This window comes from Megascapheus bottae, chromosome X, assembly GCF_031878675.1.
Source record: "Megascapheus bottae isolate mThoBot1 chromosome X, mThoBot2.hap1, whole genome shotgun sequence".
NCBI lineage: Eukaryota > Metazoa > Chordata > Mammalia > Rodentia > Geomyidae > Megascapheus > Megascapheus bottae.
This window is the reverse complement of record NC_143547.1, coordinates 104,489,943-104,510,587: the sequence shown is the minus strand read 5'-3', so window position 1 is coordinate 104,510,587 and position 20,645 is coordinate 104,489,943. Positions and strand designations below refer to the sequence as shown.

At 49.5% G+C, this 20,645-nt stretch overlaps 1 protein-coding gene across 1 annotated transcript in view; it reads right to left on the bottom strand.

Moving 5' to 3' along the window:
• The window catches only part of Atp2b3 (ATPase plasma membrane Ca2+ transporting 3), a 74,605-nt gene extending 53,960 nt beyond the window's left edge, over positions 1-20,645 (bottom strand). The window contains exon 1 of the mRNA XM_090326405.1: positions 20,443-20,645. The gene's annotated coding sequence lies outside the window, so the exon portion shown is untranslated. The remainder of the gene's footprint in view (positions 1-20,442) is intronic.

Sequence of the window (20,645 nt, the reverse complement as noted above, 5' to 3'; positions counted from 1 at the left end):
GCCCCAGTTTCAGGCCCAGGGCTGTGCAGGGAGCCAGGGAATCGGCTGAGCCAGCACCAGGGCCAGCTGGGCTCCAGGTCAAAGCTTAGTGTGCAGCGTGTTTCTGTGGCCCTGAGGGTACCTGGAGGTGGAGAAAGGAGCTCCATAGGGAGAGAGATGGAGAGGAGGAAAATAGAAGGAAGGATGGAAGGAGAGGGAGGAAGGATGTTTTGATGGAAAGAAGGAGAAGAGAATGAGGGCAGGATCAGGAAGGACAACCACAGTTACCGCTAACGCTGTGAGGTCCCAAGTCCGGAGCATAGGGTTACGGGGCTGTGTAGTTAGTTACTCCCACACGGCTAGCATCGAACCCAGTCCTATTTGCAGGAAAGAAGTCATTTCTCTCTCTGTCCCCTCACATCACCCAAGAAATTGTCACCTAGACTGTCCTTTGTGGCCTGCACAGGGTCTGATGCTTGGGAACATAGAAGTCTCCTGTCCCCTTCTTCAGCTGGACCACAGCCCTCTCCAGCTTCGCGCTCCCATCTCCTTCTTGCCTATTTGTAAGCAGAAACATCCCCCAAGGTCATGAGTTAAACATGCCATGTCTTTCTGGAACTGAGCGAGTAAGCTTCACTGCACACAGCTTTGGCCTTCCTGTCTGCAAACATCTCTCCTGCAACATGCTCAGTTAAGTCCACCCTCTCACCTTTGGGGAAGCTGCAAGCTCAGAATGATCCTCTTGGAATCAGAACTTAGCCATCATCACCTAGCTTTCTAGAACTACTCATGGAAACCCAGAACTTGTAGCCCAGAAGAAAGCAAAGGGTTCCTTTCAAAGCCAAAATAGAGGTGGCCAAGTTAGTGGCCTTTGTTTTCAGAAGAATCTCACTTTTCACTCTGAGCCCAATAGACTAGATCTTATGAGCCCCTCTCTCCACTGGATGTTGACGTCTGAGATGACCACAGCTGTTGGGGGAAACAAAACATCAATCTCCTTGTATTCCCCCAGCCTCTGGTTTTGAGAAAATGTATACAACCCTGTCCATGAGGTCTGTGGGCACAAGAGGTGGTTCAGAAAATATCTGTCCCAGCCATCCCATTTTAAAAGCTCAACACTTAACTTTCTAGACACTTTCTACTTGGATCAGCCGTCATTTCTGGAAGACATGGGAACAAAATAGCAGACACAAGACCTTCTATCCTCTACTATTCTCACACACCTCTCATTCATTCTTTTTGTGTGGGGGGGGGGGTCACTCGGCCTAAGTGGGCTCTGTACCTGAGCTCTTCAGCTCAAGGCTATCACCCTACCCTTGAGCCAAGCCCCATTTTCCATTTTGTAGAGGGTTAATTGGAGATAAGAGTCTCAGGTCCTTTTGTGCCCGGGCTGGCTTTGAACCTTGATCCTCAGATCTCAGCCTCCTGAGTAGCTAGGATTACAGGCGTGAGACTCCATGCCCGGGTCATTCATTCTTTTATTATTATTATTATTATTATTTAGGTAAGTTGTTTTTATTTGAGTAAAATTTAATGCAATACTGTGTTCTTTCTAAGTCGAGTAGTATGAGGCTAATTCTGGCTTTTCAGTAAATTCCATTTGTCTATTTAGTTATATAAAGACACAGGCTGGAGGTTCTAATAAAGTGAGACAGGAGAAACAGAAGGAAGTCTGAAGCAGAAAAATAGATACATAGAATGTACACAGAAGACCCAGCTCATTCATTCTTTTTTGTTTGTTTTTGTTGGTTGTGGGACTTGAACTCTGGGCCTGGGCGCTGTCCCTGAGTTCTTCAGCTCAAGGCTATCACCCTACCCCTTGAGCCACAACACCACTTCCAGTTTTCTGATGGTTAACTGGAGATAAGAGTTTGATGGACTTTAGTGCCCAGGCTGGCTTTGAACCGCAATCCTCAGATCTCAGCCTCCTGAGATCTCCAGCCTCTCCCATTCATTCTTTTCAGTTGGTCAGCTGACACATATTTACTGAGCACCAACTAAGTACCTAGCACTGGCCTTATGTGCTGAGGATAGGGCATCAACAAGACCAAGCTTCTTCCCTTTCTGTGTAGCTAAGTTACAGAGATAAGATCAGGCTCGAAAGCTAAGAAACACTGGGGCATGTGGGGGGGAAACTGAAAGGGAGAGAAGGAGTGAATACATGCTGGTAATGGAAGAAGAGCTGCGGCCCTTGTGCTTATAACTGAATATGAGGCAAACAGTCAACTTCGATCGCCTGCTGCAAGCAGAGGGCACATGGGAAGCCTCACAGGGCAAGCAGCTCCTTCCACGAGTGCCTGATAGTGCACTCCATCACCTGGGAGGTGGTGGCGTGAGTCATTTTTTATTTTGCCAGTGCAGAAAACCGAGGCTGACCAAGACAAATGACAGCTCAAGGCGGTGATGGTAGCTTTTGACTGACATCTGCAGTCCTTTTCCTCTCCAGCCTCACATCTTCCCCAAGACCTTTGCTTCAGATTGTGCACCTGCCTGCTGGGTGTACCTTTTCCCCTCATTTCTCGGACCTGAGCTCTATCCATCTTCTGGTACTTTCAGCGGACAGCAACTGAAGCTGTCAGGTTTGAGCTCTGCCCCTCCACCTCTGCCACCTCTAGTGTGTGTAGGCACTAGCTTAGGTCAGTACACCCACATACCCACCCCCAGGGAATTGGCTTCTTAGGCCCCAGACAGACAGGGCTGCTAACAATGGCACCCTGTGTGCAAGGACACCAGACAGTGAAAATGTGCCACTGGTCCTCAAACCCCGCCAGCCCTCATAGACTAGTGGCTGGCACTTGCCCCAGGCTCAGATGCCCTCAGTAGGCGAGGCTTCTGAGTTTGCGTATGCAGCCCCCAGGGCCCTAGCTGGGGACCTGTATGTCCCCAGCTGAGCTGCCTAAGGACTCCACAGGGGCCCTTTCTGAAAAGGAAGCCAGATGGAGGATTTGGTTCCTTTAGAGCCCTTCATCTCTTCAGCCTCTTCATCCTCTAGGAGTAGAGGAGGCGTTGGCTGGCTGTGGGCTTGTGGGGGGACTGAAGGGTCTGTTGCATGATGTACGGGCCCAAGTGAATTTCTTAGCCTTCAGAGCAGACACTTAAGGCTTCTGGCATTGTTTCTCAAGCCTGGGTAACTTGGTGGAGGTTGTGGCCTCAGCTTACCTGAGTAGGCCAGTTCTGTCCTTTCCCACTTACTTTGCCCCTGACTCTCCGTGTGGCCTTACACTCACTTAAGCAACAGTTGATGTGCCAGACAGAGACACACTGGGTCCTTGAGCTGCTCCTCACTGGGCTGCTGGTCTTGCTTTGGCCAATTGGATGAGTGGTGAGTCACAGCGAGGATACTAGGCAGAACTTCTGATGAGGTCAAGCTGTGTTCCCTCCCCATAGCCAGAGGGACTGCTGGAGATGGAGTTCTCCTGTCCCTCTGCCACTGCCCTAGGGCCAAGCCTTCTCACCCCATAGCTGGTTCCCCCCACTACAGTGTCCCCCTTTTCCACCCACACCAAGCAAATCCCATCATGTCTACTGCCATCTAGGTCTCCCTGGAGTCAAGTAATTGGCTGCTCCACTTCTCTGAGTCACCACCATCCTCTTTCTCCAATCCACAATAGCTCCTGCCAGGCCTTCTGTTTCCATACCCCAGTCCCATAAAGCGAGACACCTTCAAAGTTCTTCCAAAGCCCCTTCCAGGTCTTCTCCTTCCTCTGGCCTGTCTACTACATCCTACACTGCCCTACTCATAGTCCTCAATCACTCTGCCACCACCACACAACTCTGAGCCCTAACAGACCACAGTGGCTTTTCTCCCATCTCCACTTGCTGACGTTTAACACATTCTGTTTCATTGTGTATCAGTCCTAGACCCTGAACTCAGAGCATGGACACTTTCTTACAGCTTTCTCAAGGGTAAAGCTCTACCACTTGAGCCACAGCGCCACGTTTGGCTCTGTCGGCTCATGTGGTATTGAGGAATAGAACCCAGGGCTTCATGAATGGCTAGGCAAGCATTCTACCACTAGGCCACACTCCCGGCCCTCTGTAACACATTCTTTTAGTCATCATTGCAATGAACCATTTCCCAGAAAGTTCCTACCAATTAGTTTTCCAACCCAAAGTAATTGCTGCAGAATCTATGTTCCCTCAGCCCATTCCTATTTCTCTGCCTGGCAACATAATATGTAGTGAGCAACTTTGCCACTTGCTAGATCATTAGTTGTCTGAGCTATGCTTTTGTCCATTGAACCAGTGGAAGGTCAGCACTGCATGGGGATAGAGACTTGGACGAATGAGGAAATGGGGGCCTGCCCACCAAGGAGGAGCCCAGAGCTTTGGGAGGCAGTCACTGTCCTGGACAGCATGAAGATGAGGTGGGCAGGGCCTAGGTGTGAGTTCTAACTTTCTATTTCGTGAAGTCAGCCAGCTACAGCATAGCTAGGAGCCATGAGTTAAGTCAGGGCCCACTTGGAGTGACTGTGGCTGCTGGAGAGAGCAGATATTTACCCCCTATGTTCCCTGTAAGCCTGGCAAGCGGCCTCCCTCAGTTTGGATAAGGACAGCAGCCATCACTGAAATCACCAAAAACAGAAGTGACTGGCTCTATCAGTTCTGCAGGTCTGACAGTTTCCGGCCTGGGCTGGTTGCCGAGGACGGCCTGTAGGCACTGCAAGGGCAGGGAATGTACCATTTCCATGCTCTTTCATCTTTCAGACCTTAATTGGCTTAATTGAATTGAGAACCTGCACACAGGGGCACTCAGACCTTCTTCCAGTATTTTCTCCATCCGGAAACAAATTGGCCAGCACTATGCAGGAGAAAGAGTCCCTGGCACACCTTACCCCCACTATGTGCTCATCAACAAGTTGTATCTCACGTGATTGTGGTAATGTTGAAGTAGATAGCTTAGTCCATACTCTACACCGAAATGTTTTCTGCACTCTTTTCTCCCATTGGGGCTCAGACTCTCACACCCTCCAGTGTGGACGCCTCCAGCGACTCTGTCTCCTTAGCCAAACTCCCGGGAGTCGTTCTTCCCTGTGTGGTCTGTCTTTGGCCACATCTATTAAGATCTTACCCAGCATCTCCAACTTAATGTCCTCACAATCTCCCGAGGACCTGAGTAGCCCATTGACTGACCTCCATGAAGCTGCTGCAAACTCCCTAGGTGAGGGGACCTCAGTTCCCAGGTTCCCTTCGTGTCACCCTGCTCTCAATACAAGCTGTGATCTATTGACACCTGTGGGATGCCAACAGTCACAATGTCCACCAACGCCTGTGTACAAGCCCTCATTGCACTCTTACAGAGACGCACCATCACACAGGGGAAACTGAGTCTCAGGAAAGATCAGAGACATTAGATACTAAGCTTGTGTTTGCACCTGGCTAGCCCTGTATTCCATGTTGCCTGAGGTGAGTCACACAGCTGCCCACACTGGAACATTCTGACAACACTTCAAACAACCTCCCTGCAGGCCCAGGCTCTATGCCCCAAGCCACCTGATCGATGAGTACCAGCTCAATCTCACCTTCAGAGGAGACAATGAAAGCAGAAAAAAGCACACGATCATCCCTTCAGTCAGAACTCAAAAACACATTCGTATTCACCATATTGTCATCCTCAGATTGTCTGGAAACAGCCACGTGCATGTGAGCACGTGTCTCCATACTGATGATGGGATATTAGCAAGCAAGTGCTGCTGAGCTAACCTCGAGCTGGAGTCATGGGTCCTGCTTGACCAGAACACTCCTTTTACACAAGTCCAATGGATAGTGTCTGGGCCGGCTACTTTCTATGTCCTGATGCCAGAGCCTGGGGCAAGGAATGTCTAGCCTAGAGGGCAAGAAATGGAGGCTTGGTGTACAGACCCACCAAGTAGGGGCTCTCCTTTCAGGCTGTCCATTGCTCATTAGTGTGATTCAGTGTGAGGATTCCTCGAACTCACAGTTCCCATGTGTCTCCACTTTCAGGCACCTGGGATTAGGTTAGCCAAATGCAATGGCGAGAGGACAAGCAAGTGGAGGAGAGAGTAGAGGCCCACATAGGCCACCGAGTTGGACATTATTCCAGCTCTCCTTTGTAGGTGTCTCAGCTCTAGACCTGTGGACTGGGTGGGGCTTGGGCCCATTTGGGGAGTATGGGGGAAGAGGACATGGAGGAGAGGACTATGACTGGCAGCTTCTCTGCCTTCTTCTAGGTCTCATGTGATGGAGCCCATAGAAAGCTGGACCTCCTCCTCCTGGATGTCCTCTTGAGCCCTGCAATTCCCACATTTCCCCTTTCTTTCAAGTGTGCCCTGGCCTCTGTCCTCTGCTTGACACACCTTAGTGACCACCTGCGAGGTGAAAGAAGGGTTCCAAGGACAAGGCCTTGCATGCAATGAGGGAGGGGGGAGAGAAGGAGCCAGGCAGAGAACAGCCTCATTAATATTTCAGAGCCGCTGTCACTGCAGCTCTTGGTCCCTCACAGCCCCACCACTTGTGCTGGTGAAGGGAGGAGGATGGGAAAAGAGAAGGAAATAAAACCGAGAAAACAGATTTAAAGGGATAGGCTTCCCCCCACACCCCCATTCCTGGAAAAATCTGTGCACACTCTAAGTGGCTCTCAAGCTAGGACCAGCTTTGGGGAAAAACAACAACAACAACAATAACAGCAAAGGGTCAACTACCGTCATGGCACCCTCACCGCACTCACATATGTGCCCACCTACCAGAAGCTCTGCCCCCACTCTGGTAGCACCTGGCACTGCTCAGGTGGCCACAGGAGGCCATGTCCATCAAGGAAAAAGACACATATACACAGATTCCAGGTACTGGAAGTCTCTGCTAAATAAAGATTCAGCCAAGGAGGTTCTCTAGAGAACCCAGGGAATCCCAACTTTAGAATCCTGGGAGTGGCAGGGTGACAACACCAAATTCCACCCCTGCTTCTAGGTGAACAAACTAATGGATAGTCAAGCACTTAAGATGAGAACAGCCCAAGACAACCCTGTGTGGGTAGAAAAATGTGCAGTCCTGCACCCAGAGCTGCCCACACAGAAAGGGTACGAAAAGAACCTTGATCAAGCTCCCCAGTCCCCAGGCCTAGACAAATTTGATATTGATTTCAGAGGGTCTGGGAGGGTTCGGAAGTCTCTAGTTAAAACAAGCCCCACTATACAGTGTTACATGGTACAGCCACCATGCAAAACACTGTAGTGGATCCTGGAAAATGAAACATGGAATTACCATAAGATTCAGTACTTCTATGTCCCTTAAAGAACTAAAAGTTGTTATTCAAGTTGGTGTTTGTACAGCCATATTTACCATAGTATCATTCACAAAAGGAGGACTCAGTCCGATGTCTACAAATGGATGAATGGAAAAGTAGCCTGTGCCCATCCACACAAGTATTAGCCATGAAAAGGAAGAGAATTCCAACATGGCCTGTTAGGTCACAATGCTCAGTGAAATAAACCACGCGCAAAAGGACAAATGCTTCATGATTCAACTTCTAGGAGGACCCTAGAGTGGCCAGGTCCACACAAAGAAGATGGTGGATGCCAGGTACTGGGGAGAATCAGGACATAGTTTTTAGTGGGGACAGAGTTTCATTCGGGAGCTTACAGACATTGATGGCACTGATGGTTTGCATAACAGTGAGAATCTGCTCAATGCCTCTGTTTTGTCTGCTTAAACGGTAAAGGTTCGACACTGAAATTACGTGGCTTTTACTACAACACACACACACACACACACACACACACACACACACACACCCCTCCCCCAAGCATACACATTAATGAGCTCCATGAGCCCTTGTCCTCCTGATGGAGGGAACTGGGTTTAGATGGTCTCAAATCAGGACAAATCAGGTGTCCATACTGTCATGGCAATTTGGACTTTCAGGAAAACCCCCTATTGGAAATTTAAACCTAAGCACATACTTCTGGGGATGCTCTACCTATACCAACAACCTTGAGACCTGTAACACTGTCATCCTGCCTTGATATAGTGGGCACCCACAGATGACAGAGGAACAGATCAGTTGAATGACTACTAGTGCCACCATTCAATCCCTCCTACTTGGACCAATTTCGTTCTCATTCTCTCTTTTACTTGTGCATCAAACATATTAGGAGGGTGCCTACATTGAGTTACATCCTCTCCTACTTGGAAACTGCAAGAAGCAAGAGTGTGGTCCTTCCAGGCAGCCACCCCATCTCATTCTTACAAGGGATGGTCAGCTTACTTGGGCTTGACCTCATGACAGGTGAATTCTTTTTTAACAAAATATGACTTTGGGAGGTGCTAGTGAGTCTCCAGGAGGTTCTGGTAGACTAGATCATATTTCAGTTGAAATATATAGTCACCTAGTTGTTCTTCCAATTATGTTCTGGTCAATTTTATGATCAGTGCAACTTCAGGGTTATGGCTGTAGAGGGAAGGAATATGGTCTCCCATGCTCTCTTTCTACCTGCTGCCTAAAACAGGGATGTGAAGACTGGAGACACAAGTGCTCCCTTGTGCCATCTTGCACAGGGAGTCCATGTGGAGCACCATGAAAGCAGGGAATGTCCTTCAGGACCAAGCAACTATCATCCTGGCTTTAGGCGCTGACGTCAACTTTCATGTGAGAAAGAAATGCACTTCATTCTTGTTGAAGGCACTATTGTGCTGAATCTCCATTAAAGAGACCACCCCACAGGCTGAGGAAGTCAGATGGGAATGGGATTTGGCACTCCATGCTCAATGCAGCCCTGGTCCAGGACCCCATGAAGCCAGGCTCCCTTTCACTTTCTCACTTGAATCATTTGACATTGTCCTAAACGTTCTGTGAAAGTAGAACCATAACAAAAGCAAATGACAGAGCGATCATAGCAACAACGCAATCAGGCTGGACACCTCTGTAGGGCTTTGTAAAAACTGCCACATTTGTTCTATGCTATAAGCTTCTATGACAAGGGATAATTATGCCCACAACAGAACAGAAACACTTGAGGTACAGAGAGGCTAAGGAGCTTACTCAAGGCTTCACACTCAGCAAGGAACAGAGGTTAATGTGAATTCAAGTAGTTTATCTCTAGAAGATGCTACATGGTTACCATACCAAGCGACCACCCCAGGAAGCCCCAGCAAAAAATTAACACTCAAGGGGTCGGGAATGTGGCCTGGTGGTAGTGTGCTTGCCTTGCATGCATGAAGATCTGGGTTTGATTCCTGAGTACCACATACACAGAAAAAGCCAAAAGTAGTGCTGTGGCTCAAGTGGTAGAGCTCTAGCCTTGAGAAATCTCAGAGACAGTGCTCATATCCTAACTTCACGCCCCAAAAATGGCAAAGAAAGAAAGAATCAAAGAAGGAAGGAACAATAAATAAATAAATAAAGAAAGAAAGAAAGAAAGAAAGAAAAGAAAGAAAGAAAAGAAAGAAAGAAAGAAAATGTATGCCCAAATAGAAGCAATAGAAAGGGTTAAGCAAGTGACTGCACAGGAGATCTAGTACCAGTTGCTGGTACTAGAATCAGTCACCCAATCCTCTGTGGGGCTTCACTTTTTACTGTGTGCAATCTCTCCTTTCCTTCCTCATGAGGTGGGTGGAGCACTGGGCAGGCCTACGAGGCTGGCCACCTGACCAGCAGACTAGGAAGGGAGCCTTAAGAGTGCTGTGTGTTGAGTCCGTTGATGGTGCCCCATTTGTCCTCCATGGTCACACCATGTGACACTTGTCAGACCCCAGAAGTCATAGGTCACAATAGGCTCTACTGGTGAGACTAGCAAATTCTGCTTGATCAGGGTAGGACTCAAGTGTCTGTCAGGATGTTCTCCCATTTTACAGGGCATCTTAAGCCTTCATGGGTCCCATATCACTCTGCAGTCCCTAGGAAAATGTCTTGGGACAAGTCAGTAGTCTCACGCACGTACACCTCAACGGGCTGCCTGGCTTCACCCTACAAGCAAGTTGGAAGACCTTTCTCTACGCTCGGGCCTTGAAGTATTGTTGCTAGGGTCCTGACTGTATATGAAAAGAGGGGGACAGTCATTTGTTTTCTGTTACAGAAGGCAAAAGCTGCAAAAGAAGAGATTGAGGGAGCAGGAGCTGGAGAAGCCGATGGGCAGGAAGTGTAATGACACTAATTATCCAATTAGAGCGAGCTGTGCGGGCAGAGCCTGCACTGCAGCGGGAGCTGAGCCAGCCCTGAGCCCCGCCTCCACACACCATCTGTATATGCTGCCCTGTGCCCCTCCTGACCCAATGCCATAGAGGTGGCTGGACAGGCCTGAGGTCTTAGGAGATACAGGAGCACTCCATCCCTGCTAACCTCTAAGACCATCCCTGGATAACCTCTAAGTCGCTAGTATAAAAAGTGTCTGGGTCTCCTATCAGAGGTCCAGGGTTGGGGGGAGCTGAAGTTCTAGGCTTCCAGCCCTTCGTAGACAGACAATGCATGGCTAGAACGAGGGACACTCTATCTCCCAGCTCTGTCCGGGCTAATGCTGTGCCTGTCCTTGCCAGCCTCCAATCCCAGAGCCAGCTCCAAGGACTGGAAATAGCCAAGGCCTAAACAGGTAATTAAGGAAATTACAGACAGCTGGAGGCCGTGAGGGCCACAAGCCCAGGCTGAGTCCTTCCAGCCAGGACAAGCGGTGAGCAGATAAGGAGACTATGAGGCATGTGTGCCCCTGGGGAACAGGCACTATGGGTAGGGGTTGTTTCTGGAAACACGCTCAAGTCTTACAGGAACACATTGTGGTTAGGATCATGAGCAAGTCAAGGGTCTCCAGGTTCTGGCAAAATGGCTTCTTTGGGACCCTTTTGTCACATGGTTTTCAACCAGAGAATCAACCCAATGTGGAGACTAAGACTGTTACATATGGGGATTGGGAGCACAAGGGAGAGGGGACTACGAAGCATCCTTTCCCAGTTCCAGGTGACAATGAGCTTAGAAAAGTTTTTGTCTGCGGTATTCTTGGGAGACCGAAGGAAAGGATGCTTAGGGGACAGGAAGGATCAGTTCAGACTAAAGATGGGAATCAGCCTCAGTGCCCTTCTGTGACCCAGCACAGCAAGCATTGGTGCCACTCCTCCAGGCTGCCAGGCCGGATGCTCACTGCTGCCAAGGGCAGTGACGGAGGAAGAGCCAATCGCCAACAATGACCCAAAGAAATGGCACCTTGGAAGCTACTGCCCATGGAGGGTCACCTGAAAGGCTCAGCATCCTCGACAACCCCAAGCAGCTATGACGTCAGGCCCTGAAGTTCACCAAGAGTCTGGCTGCTATCCAAATCACATGGATAGAGCTTTGTATTTGAAAATCCAGCAGTGCCAGGGTGTGCCTGGAGATAGTGAGGGTCCTACTGAGGCAGGAAGGCCTCTTCACATCAGGCACATCAGTCACACTAACGTGAAGCTCCACGTATTCCCACAGCCCTTCAGGAGCCTGGCCCGGCCCCTCCCTTGGGTTACCCCTGCCTGCCCTCACAAGCTCATTGAGGCCCATGGAGGCTGACAGCTGGGAGAGGAGCTCTTGGAGTGCGAAGGTTGCAGGGAGGGCAGTGGAAAATGAAGACAATCCCACTGGAGAAAGTTCTGCTACTCCTCTTCTTGGAGACACACCCTGACCGTGCCATCCTGGCCCCACCTTTGATGCCGAGGTACTGCCTCACGGTCCAGGGGCCATGGGACAGCTGGCGGCCCATGATCCCTGGTTCTTCCTGGACCCAGCTAACTGTCACCCTGTCCCACCTACAGATAGCCAGATGGGCTTCTGTGGGGGTTGCCAAACTGGGCTTTCAAAGGTCATGGCACTGTGGGCAGAGGAGCTGCTAGCTATGATGGAGACTAGAGGCAGTAGAAGGCTCACTGAAGACAGCCCACCCACTAGCCATATCCCTTTCTGGCCTCTCTTGCACATGTGCAGCCTCCCTTTGAGGAGCTCACTTCCTGTTTACAGAGTGCTGAGACCCCAGGAACCTAAGAGCCTACACTATCTGCCTCTGAGCCACAGCCATCCCTCCCAGGCCAGTGACTCCACGCCAGTATATGATGTGATTGCTTCTGGATTCTTCCAGGAGAAATGGAGTTGACACCATACGAGGAGTGAAGGTCCCCTGTGCCTGGTGAGGCCCAAGGTGTGATCCAGAGCTGGAACTGGGGCTGGGTATAGCCCACACACTGTACTCTGGATATGAGTGGTTTCCGAAGGCCTGCTCTAAGTTGGAGGAGGAGCTCCTCCCCTGTCAGTCATGTTCCATGCCACCAACATGCCCCTGGCCAGCCATCTGTGCAAACACTGCTTCAGCAATGAGCCTCACTCTCCACGTAGCTTTTTTAGGATTGTGTGAAAATACCAGACTACAAGGAATGCTGAATGTTGGGGCAGTCCAGGAACTGATCAAGTTCCATTCTTAAGAAAGAGCAAATGTGGTGTATCTTTTTCAAACACCTTCATTCACAGAAGCAAAGACACTAACATCCTGCCACCTTTTAATGGCAGCTACAATGACAATACCCAACAGGAACTTCATCATCTCACGTCTTCCTCAATGCCACTTTTGCTTTTGTCCCGCCTCCCCCCCGCCCAAGACCGGAACTCAAACTCAATATCTGATGTTTTCACTTATTGGATGGTGTTCTACCACCCAATCCATGTCTCCAATCCTCAATTTTGCTTTTCTGTTTCCTAATAAGGAGGGTCTGTTGTTCCTGGGCTGCCTAGTTAGCCCCAGTAATTGGCCTTTGACCTTAATCATGCCTCTTCCTGCACAACCTATGAAAGGGGACCTATAACATCTTCACAGAAACCAACTTCTAACTCCAAATGGACATATGCCCAGACAATGAATTACTGTTTGTTTTGTTTGTTTTGATGGAGGAACGTAGGCCTGATATAAATTAGCCATGGAATAAGTGGTTTGATAAAGGAAATGGACAAAGAACACACATTTCCTTCACACCTCACATTTCTTGAAAAGAAATTTCTTTTAGACTAAACAGGGTTCAGCAAGGGTCAGATCCAATAGTTACATATACTTATGAATAAAACTTTATTGTCACACAGACTTATCAGTTGATTGACAAATCATTTTTTTCCAGTCATGGGTCTTGAACTCAGGGCCTGAGCACTGTCCTTGAGTTTTCTCAAGGCTAGAGCTCTACCACTTGAGTCACAGCACCCCTTCTGGTTTTTTCTATGTATTTGGTACTGAGGAATCGAACCCGAGTCTTCGTGCATGCTAGGCAAGCACTCTACCACTAGGCCAAACTCCCAGCCCGATTTACAAATCATTTAAGGCTACTGTCACAATTTCACACAGAGCTGAGTCATGAGATAAAAGCCATGTGGCCTGCAAAGCAAAATAGATGTACTATCTGGCCATTGGAAGAGTTTGCTGGACCCTAGAATCTGGTGGTACACATCTGCAATCCTAACTGCAAAGGAGGCTGACACAGGAGGGTTAATGTTTCCATTTAAAAAAAGTATTGTGGACATATTTCATCAGTAGAATACTGCTTAGCATGCTGGACACCCTGGAATCAATCCTCAGTACCACACAAAAAAAATTTATCTTTTTTTGATAAATATTATTTTATATGATTTGAGGCACAGAGGCATTGTGCGTTTTTGTTCCTCCCCTAAGATAAAAACATGTTAAAATGGAGAAGGGAGGAAGGGAGCAAGGAAGTAAGGACAGGAGGAAGGGAGGGGAGGGAGAGAGCGCAGTGTTCATGTTTCTATAACAGATTTTATAAGTCTAGAAGCAAGAGAAGAAATTTTAAAAATTGTGACAAAAACTGTTTACCTTTTGCAAGAAAGATAATAATAAAAATCCCAAACAACAGAGACTAAAATTGTTTTCCACAAATATCATAAATTGTTATTTTTGTGTATAAAACTTCAAACCCACAAGCAAGCCACTAACAGCTTAGTAAATAAATATTAGGAACAAGTAGCTAAAAAAGAAAATAAAGATACAAAGGTGGAAAAATATGCATCCTCAATAGAATTAAAGAAACAAAGTAGCTATTTTCTGACCTAGATACTTATGTAGGTTGTTTGATTATAATATCTACTTCTGGCAAGTTTGCAAAGCAGCCAATCCTCCCGTTCATTAAGAAAGTCCTTTTGGAGAGCAATTTGGCAGACTACACCTCTGTCTGGGCCCTCTCCTCAGGACAAGAGGAGGATCTTGCACCCACATACTCAGCAGAGCCCCATGCATAAGGGGCAAACAAATCTGGCTGGCGAGATTTCCAAAAATAGCCAAATAATTAAGCGAATTACAATCTCTTGAGAGAATACTATTCAGCCATTAAAAATTGTAATTACTACGGACTGCCCTGTCAAAGGAGTGAATGATCATTTGGAGTTTTCTTCGTTGCATGGCTCAAGTTCATTATTTTTTTCCATAAGTACTTACTGCTTTCATAATCTTTAACAAATTAAACCATAGACATTTTGAAAAAAAGTTCATTTAGGAAGGGATTAGATTAATAAAGAAAATGCTTATGCGAAGTAAAAAATAGATTACACAATTGAGCCCATGGTATAATTACAGTAATGTGAAAATAAATAAGTTATGCAAAGAAAAGAGAACAGAAGTAAGTCCAATAAAATGGAAACACTGACTTGCATTTGGGTAATAGGACAGCAGGTTCTGAGTCCTAGACTTACTTCTCTGTTTTACGTTTCTCTCTCTCCCTCTCTACCCCCCTCTATCCCTCTCTCTTTGTTTCAGTACTGCAACTTGAACTCAAGGTCTCATAGTTGGCATTTCTTTTTGCCCAAGGCTCTACCAGCTCCACTTCCTGCTTTTTGTTTGTTAATAGCAGATAAACTATGATCTTCATATTTCAGCCTCCCAGCTTCTCAGTAGCTAGGATTATAGGTATGAGCCACTAGCATCTGGCTTTGTTTTTACTTGTAAGTTTTTTCTTTTTCCCGGTCCTGAGGCTTGGACTCTGGGCCTAGAAACTGTCATTGACGCTTTCTCTGCCACTTAAGCCACAGCTCAACTTCCAGCTTTTTCTACATATGTGATAACAAGGAATTCAACCCAGGGTTTCATGCATGCTAGGCAAGCATTCTATCAGCTCTCTGGCCACACTCTCAGCCTTATAAATTTTTTGTGGGTCATGGGGCTTGAACTCAGCCTGGGTGCTGTCCCTGAGCTCTTCAACTCGAGGCTACCACCCTACCCTTGAGCCAAGCCCCACTTCCCGTTTTCAAGAGGTTAATTGGAGATAAGAGTCTCAGGTCCTTTTGTGCCCGGGCTGGCTTTGAACCTTGATCCTCAGATCTCAGCCTCCTGAGTATCTAGGATTACAGGCGTGAGCCACCACACCCAGCTTCAGCCTTATGATTTAAAAAAATGCATTTATTTATTCATTGGTGGTACTGAGGTTTAAAGTCATAGGCTCATGCTTGCTGCTCAGGTGCTCTACCACTTGGATCATGCACCTAGCCAAAGCATTATTTATAAATAGAAAGAAATCTGTCATTCTTAAAATCCCAATGCCTTGTCCATATGTGGAAAGCTTCTGGGACCTCCTCCCTCTGCCATTCTCAAGCCTGACTCTATGTGCCCTCCCCTGAGCCCGGACAGTGCACTGGATACCTGGCAGGGCTAACAGGACAACCAGGACCAAGGAATTACAGGATGTGGGTTGCACTCCAAGCTGGGTGTGTGAGGGCCACAGGGGCGAGCTTGAGGTCAGGCATGGAATCCTTATAGCTGCCCTGGACTCTGACTGTCTGGGCACGTGGGGAAGCTTTTCGGGAGCCCAGTTCTTTGCCTAGAGTTTCTGCTCTATCCCTGTTGGCAAATCCTCCCAGAACCTCCAGGGGAGGGCAGGCTGCTCTGGGTATCCATACATGCTTTGTTCACTCCCTTTTAGGGATTCAGGCTTAGGGGATGGCTTTAGGGTCTGTGTAAAGACTCAGGTCTACAGTTGTTCTCAAGCGGTTGTATGTGACAGACTCTTTGGTGGTGATGTGAGTGTTTCTTTTGTCATGATCTTTTGTGGGAAGCAGCAGACTGTGGCTACTAAGAAGGCTGGTATTAGGACTATGAGTCTAAGCCTGGCTCGCTCCGCCAGGAAGGCAGGGCCAGTCGGAGCAGGAGAGTGTGTAGTCTAGGAGCCTTGGCTATGGGACATGCTGTCTGGCCTCAATGGTGACTGGAAACCCATGTTCCTGGCGTCAACTAGCCATGTACTTGTGTCTGGTTGCCACACATTCATCAATGAACACTTGGTAAAGGACAGGGAGGGAAGGAAGTGCACTTGCCTTTTTCTCTTTGTGGTGACTGTGGATGGAAGCCGACACGAGGCACATCCATTTTGAAATGCCATGCAGCAAGCCCTGCCTGGTACCTTGCATCCCCAGCAATCAAGTGCTCAGATCAGAGCCTAGCTAATCAGAGGAGGCTTCCTCAAATGTCTGTGAGTGCCCATAACTTTCTGAGGGACCCTCTCCCACGTGGTTCTCTATGAGGAGCCTGGGCCTGGGACATGGTCACAGTTAGCCAGTATAGCTGTATGCCACAGACAAATAGTAGGCTTGAGGATGGATTTGAACTCGTGTTGGGCCTTGAGTCCATGTTGGCCCAAATTACTGCCATAACTTGCTACCTTCTAGAGCAGTGTAAAATTCTCTACTTACCCTGTCCAGTATAGTAGCCACTAGCCACAGGTGGCTACTGAACACTTGAAATGCAGCCAGTGCAACTGAAGTAGGGAATTTGTAATTTCATTTTAATTCAATCACCATGTGTGGCCAGTAGCTACCAAATCAGACTATGTAGCTCTAGAAACAATGTCTTAATGAAAGTCTTCTCATTTGACTAGAGTGGTTGCCAATTTATGGGGGACACTGGGGACAGAGGAGCAGCAGCAGGCCTAAGACCCCTTCACATGAGGCTCTACAAGGACATTGAAAGACACCCCATCCACACAACTTTCATTTGGACCCAAATCTTAGGAAACCTCCTTGTGCTAGCCCTAAGACTCTTTAAGCATAGGTGTTTCTGCCATGCCCTGTGGCTCTGAGCATTTCTTGTACGCATGCAGTCATGTGACCTTGGACTTGTTTCCCCCCACCCCCACTTGATCTCCTCAGCATAGTCCCCAATTCTTTTACATGTAAGAACTTTGTCTTTGTCCTGGTGCTGTGTGGCTCAGACTCTTCTCCCCAGGCGGCTCCTAGGCCCGTTTCCAACACTGCCCACCCAACAGAAGGTGCCCAGGCAGGAGAGGACTTCCCAGCTGGGCACTATTGGCCTGGCTTCTGCCAGCCCAGCCAGGATGGGGAAGAGAGGCACAGTGAGAAGTGGGGAATGACAGGAGACAAGGAGGACGCATCTGTGCACTCTAGGTCTCTGCCTGTCATGTTCAGCCTTGCAAAGTTCTAGGGTAGTAACCGCTCTCACAGAGATGGCATCAGGGGGGTCAGGATAGTACTTATGTGTCCTGTTCCAGTCCTCTATCCATCAACTGCTCCTTGGAGGGGTTCCCTAAAAAGGGCACATGGACAGGTCAGTGAAGAACAAATCAGTTTCCACTTTGTTTTGGGTGGGTAGTGGGTAGAGATCACCTTTCTCTCAGAGGGGAGAAATGGCAGTTTCTCAACTTCTGACTTACAGGCTCATCCCAAGAACCCCAGCGTCACTCCAGCAGTGTTCATTGGATGGTCGACACAAGTGCACCATACTTTCTGCCAAGTTCAGCAAACACTTGTAGAGATGATATAACAGGTGGTGGGTTCATGCACGCCACACTCAGAAGCCGAGGGGCCTGAGCTCTACATCTTGTTTTCCCACCCACTGGCTGTGTGACCTTGAGCGAGGTCTCAGTCTGGTAAGCTGCAAAATGGCCACGATAAGTAAACTTGCTTCATTTAGTTAGTGTTTCAATTAAGTGTGACTGGGGTTGTCTGTGAAGAACAAGGTGACTGTCCTTATCATTATGATCATTATTGACATTCCTTGATATGCTAGCAACTTCTGATGGAGACAGCAACCATCAGTGAAATATATGACGAATCAGTTTTAAGTCAGAAGGGAGTTCAAGTATGCTGACAACTTGCTCAATGAGGGGGTGGGGCACAAATGGCCAGAAGAAGCTGGCTACAAGAGTTCCAACCAGGCTCAGCTCTCAAAAGCCCTACAGGCACTTTTCTCCTCTCTCTTGGGAAGCAAGGGGCCCTTGTGTACAAGCCATGCTCAGAGGGGCCTGTGGAGCTGATTCTACCCCACCCCCCACACACACTTGCCTATATCTCTGGCTTGGGCTTAAGAATGCTCCCTGAGTCAGGCCTGGCCTCTTCTGCTTGCTCTGGCTGTCAGGAATGATTCAACTTCTGAAGCTCTAGCTCAGAATCCTGAAATGTCAGTGCCGAGTTGGCTGAGGTGCACCCCCACCCCCACTCCTGGATGAAGGAAAGGACTTAGCCAAGGTCATACAAATCATCAGGCACAGAGCTGGCACTACATTCTGGAGTTTGTAGCAATAGAGCCCAGGACACTTCCCACAAGCTTCCTTTGCCCCCTGAGGCCTACTGTAGGACCTCCTGTCCCCATACACTCGCAGACTTGGGGGCTCCCTTTCCCAAGGTCTGCCTCTCCTTTTGGTTCTGTGCAAGCCCCTCCCACCCCACCCCACTCCCATCTGCCTGCCTTTACCCCCTTCTGTGCCAGAGCCTGCCTGCCCCTCCACCCAAATCACCTGGCTGGACTGGGTGTGGATCAGGTGGATACAATGAAGACTGCCTGTGCCCTTGGCCCTCCCCCGCTTTCAGGCCAGCAGCCGACGATCAATACCAGGGGACCACAAGTGCCTGGCTCCTTCCAAATGGCTGGATCTTCAGATGCAGACTCTCTTCAACCTAGGATCCTGGGTTAGGCCTCAGAAGCACTCTGGGCCCTACTTTGTGTCCCAGATGCCCTCTCATGAGCTATGTGGCCCTAGTTTCCTTGTCTATGAAGGGGGAGTGTGATGGAAACAGCAGCCCACACATGTGGTTGATGTGAAACTCATTTGGGGGTCCACAGTTATGCTTGAAAGTATGTGGCTGTGGGAGGAGCTCAGGAAGACGGACTGGCATGTGATTGTTAGGATAAGTGCCCCGAAGTCCACAGGACTGGTTCCTGCTCAAGACAAAGGGGCCTCCATCCAGTCATGCATGAAAGGCACTCCCAAGCCCCTACTCCTCTTGACGTTTCAATCATTCCATCTGAAAAATGGGGATAAGCTTGTATGAAAGGTCTTGAGCCTCCTCAGGAAGTCTGCAGATTCATCCACATGCCACATAGACACCAAGTGCCCATTCTGCCCGGCTGTGCTGTGTGAGAGCCACTCCTTGCTTTAAGAAGCTCACAGTGGAGGGAGAGATGATGGTATGGGGTCCCAGCCAGACAGGCCAGAGTTGAAAGTGGGAAGAGACCCACTTTCAACCCTCATTTGGGAAAGAGAGCAGCTTCACTCACTGCTCTAGCTCTGGAATACTCAAGTATTTTATGGAGATAATTCTGATCCCTGCCCTGTCCTTGGAGTGGGTGAGCAAGGCAGCAAAGACACTGAGATGACAACTGGGAGGGGGCCATTTACACTCTATCCCCTCCCAACCCACATGGAGCCACCCCTCCCTGGTGGTCCTGTCCAGAAGCTATACTTTGACGCTGTGTTCTATTTCTCCAAAGCTGGCCCAGCCAGTGAGCCCTGCAATGGCCCATAGAAGGGAGCTGACACAGTCCTAGAGAGAGGAGGTCTTCTCAGCTCGCAGACAGAGATGCCACACGAGTGGCTTTAAATCCCGGAATGGGATAAGTGGAGCTATCAGCCGTGAGAACACGGAGCTTTTCCAATAGCAGAGGCCCTCTGGCCAAGGTCACACAGGTGAGGAGGGGAAGATAGCTGCTTACAGAGAGATGGAGAAGGAGTGGCCCAGCATGGCTGGGCCCGCTTGCTGGTGGCATTGACCATGCCAGGGGCAGGGTCAGCTGGGCAGCTATGTGGGCATGCAGGGAACAGTGTGGGAATGTGTGAGGAGAAGGAAGATGACACAGTGTGAGGGCATAGGGGGAAGGGAGGGAAAGGGGTGCCTTGAGGCTCCTAGATGTTGCGTGCGCACCAGCCGGACTCCCCAGTCCAGGCCCCGCGCCCCTGGCCGTGCCAGCTCCGCGCCCTGGCCCGCAGCCCCCAGCGGCCTTGTTCCCCAGACACAGATGCGCGTGCGCGCGGAATGCGGGGCGCAGGGTGCGGGGTGAGGGGCGCTGCTCATGGGCCCTCCGGGCCCCCGAGGTTGACGCGCGGCCGGCTGTGTTGCCACAAGGACACGAAGGCCTGGCGGTGGGGCGCAGGTGCCTTGGGCGGGGACCAGAGATCCCTCCACCTGCCGCCGCGCCACCTGCTGGGCTGCTCGCCCTCCCGCCCCCGCCCACCCGCTCCTGCGCCCACCCTCTCCTGCCCCCCTGCGCCCCGGGCACCACTTACCCGGGCACAGACACAGCCACCACAGCGACCTCAGCTCCGGCTGTCGCCGTCGCTGCGGGAAGGCACCCGGCGGGCAAAGATCTGCTCCAAGGACGGAAAGGCCCGGGCACGGGGCGGCCTGGCCAGCGGCGCGGAGCAGGACCCTCCGCGGCGGGCGAGGGCTGTGGCCGAGGGCTCCCCACACTCCGCACCCGCGGCGGCAG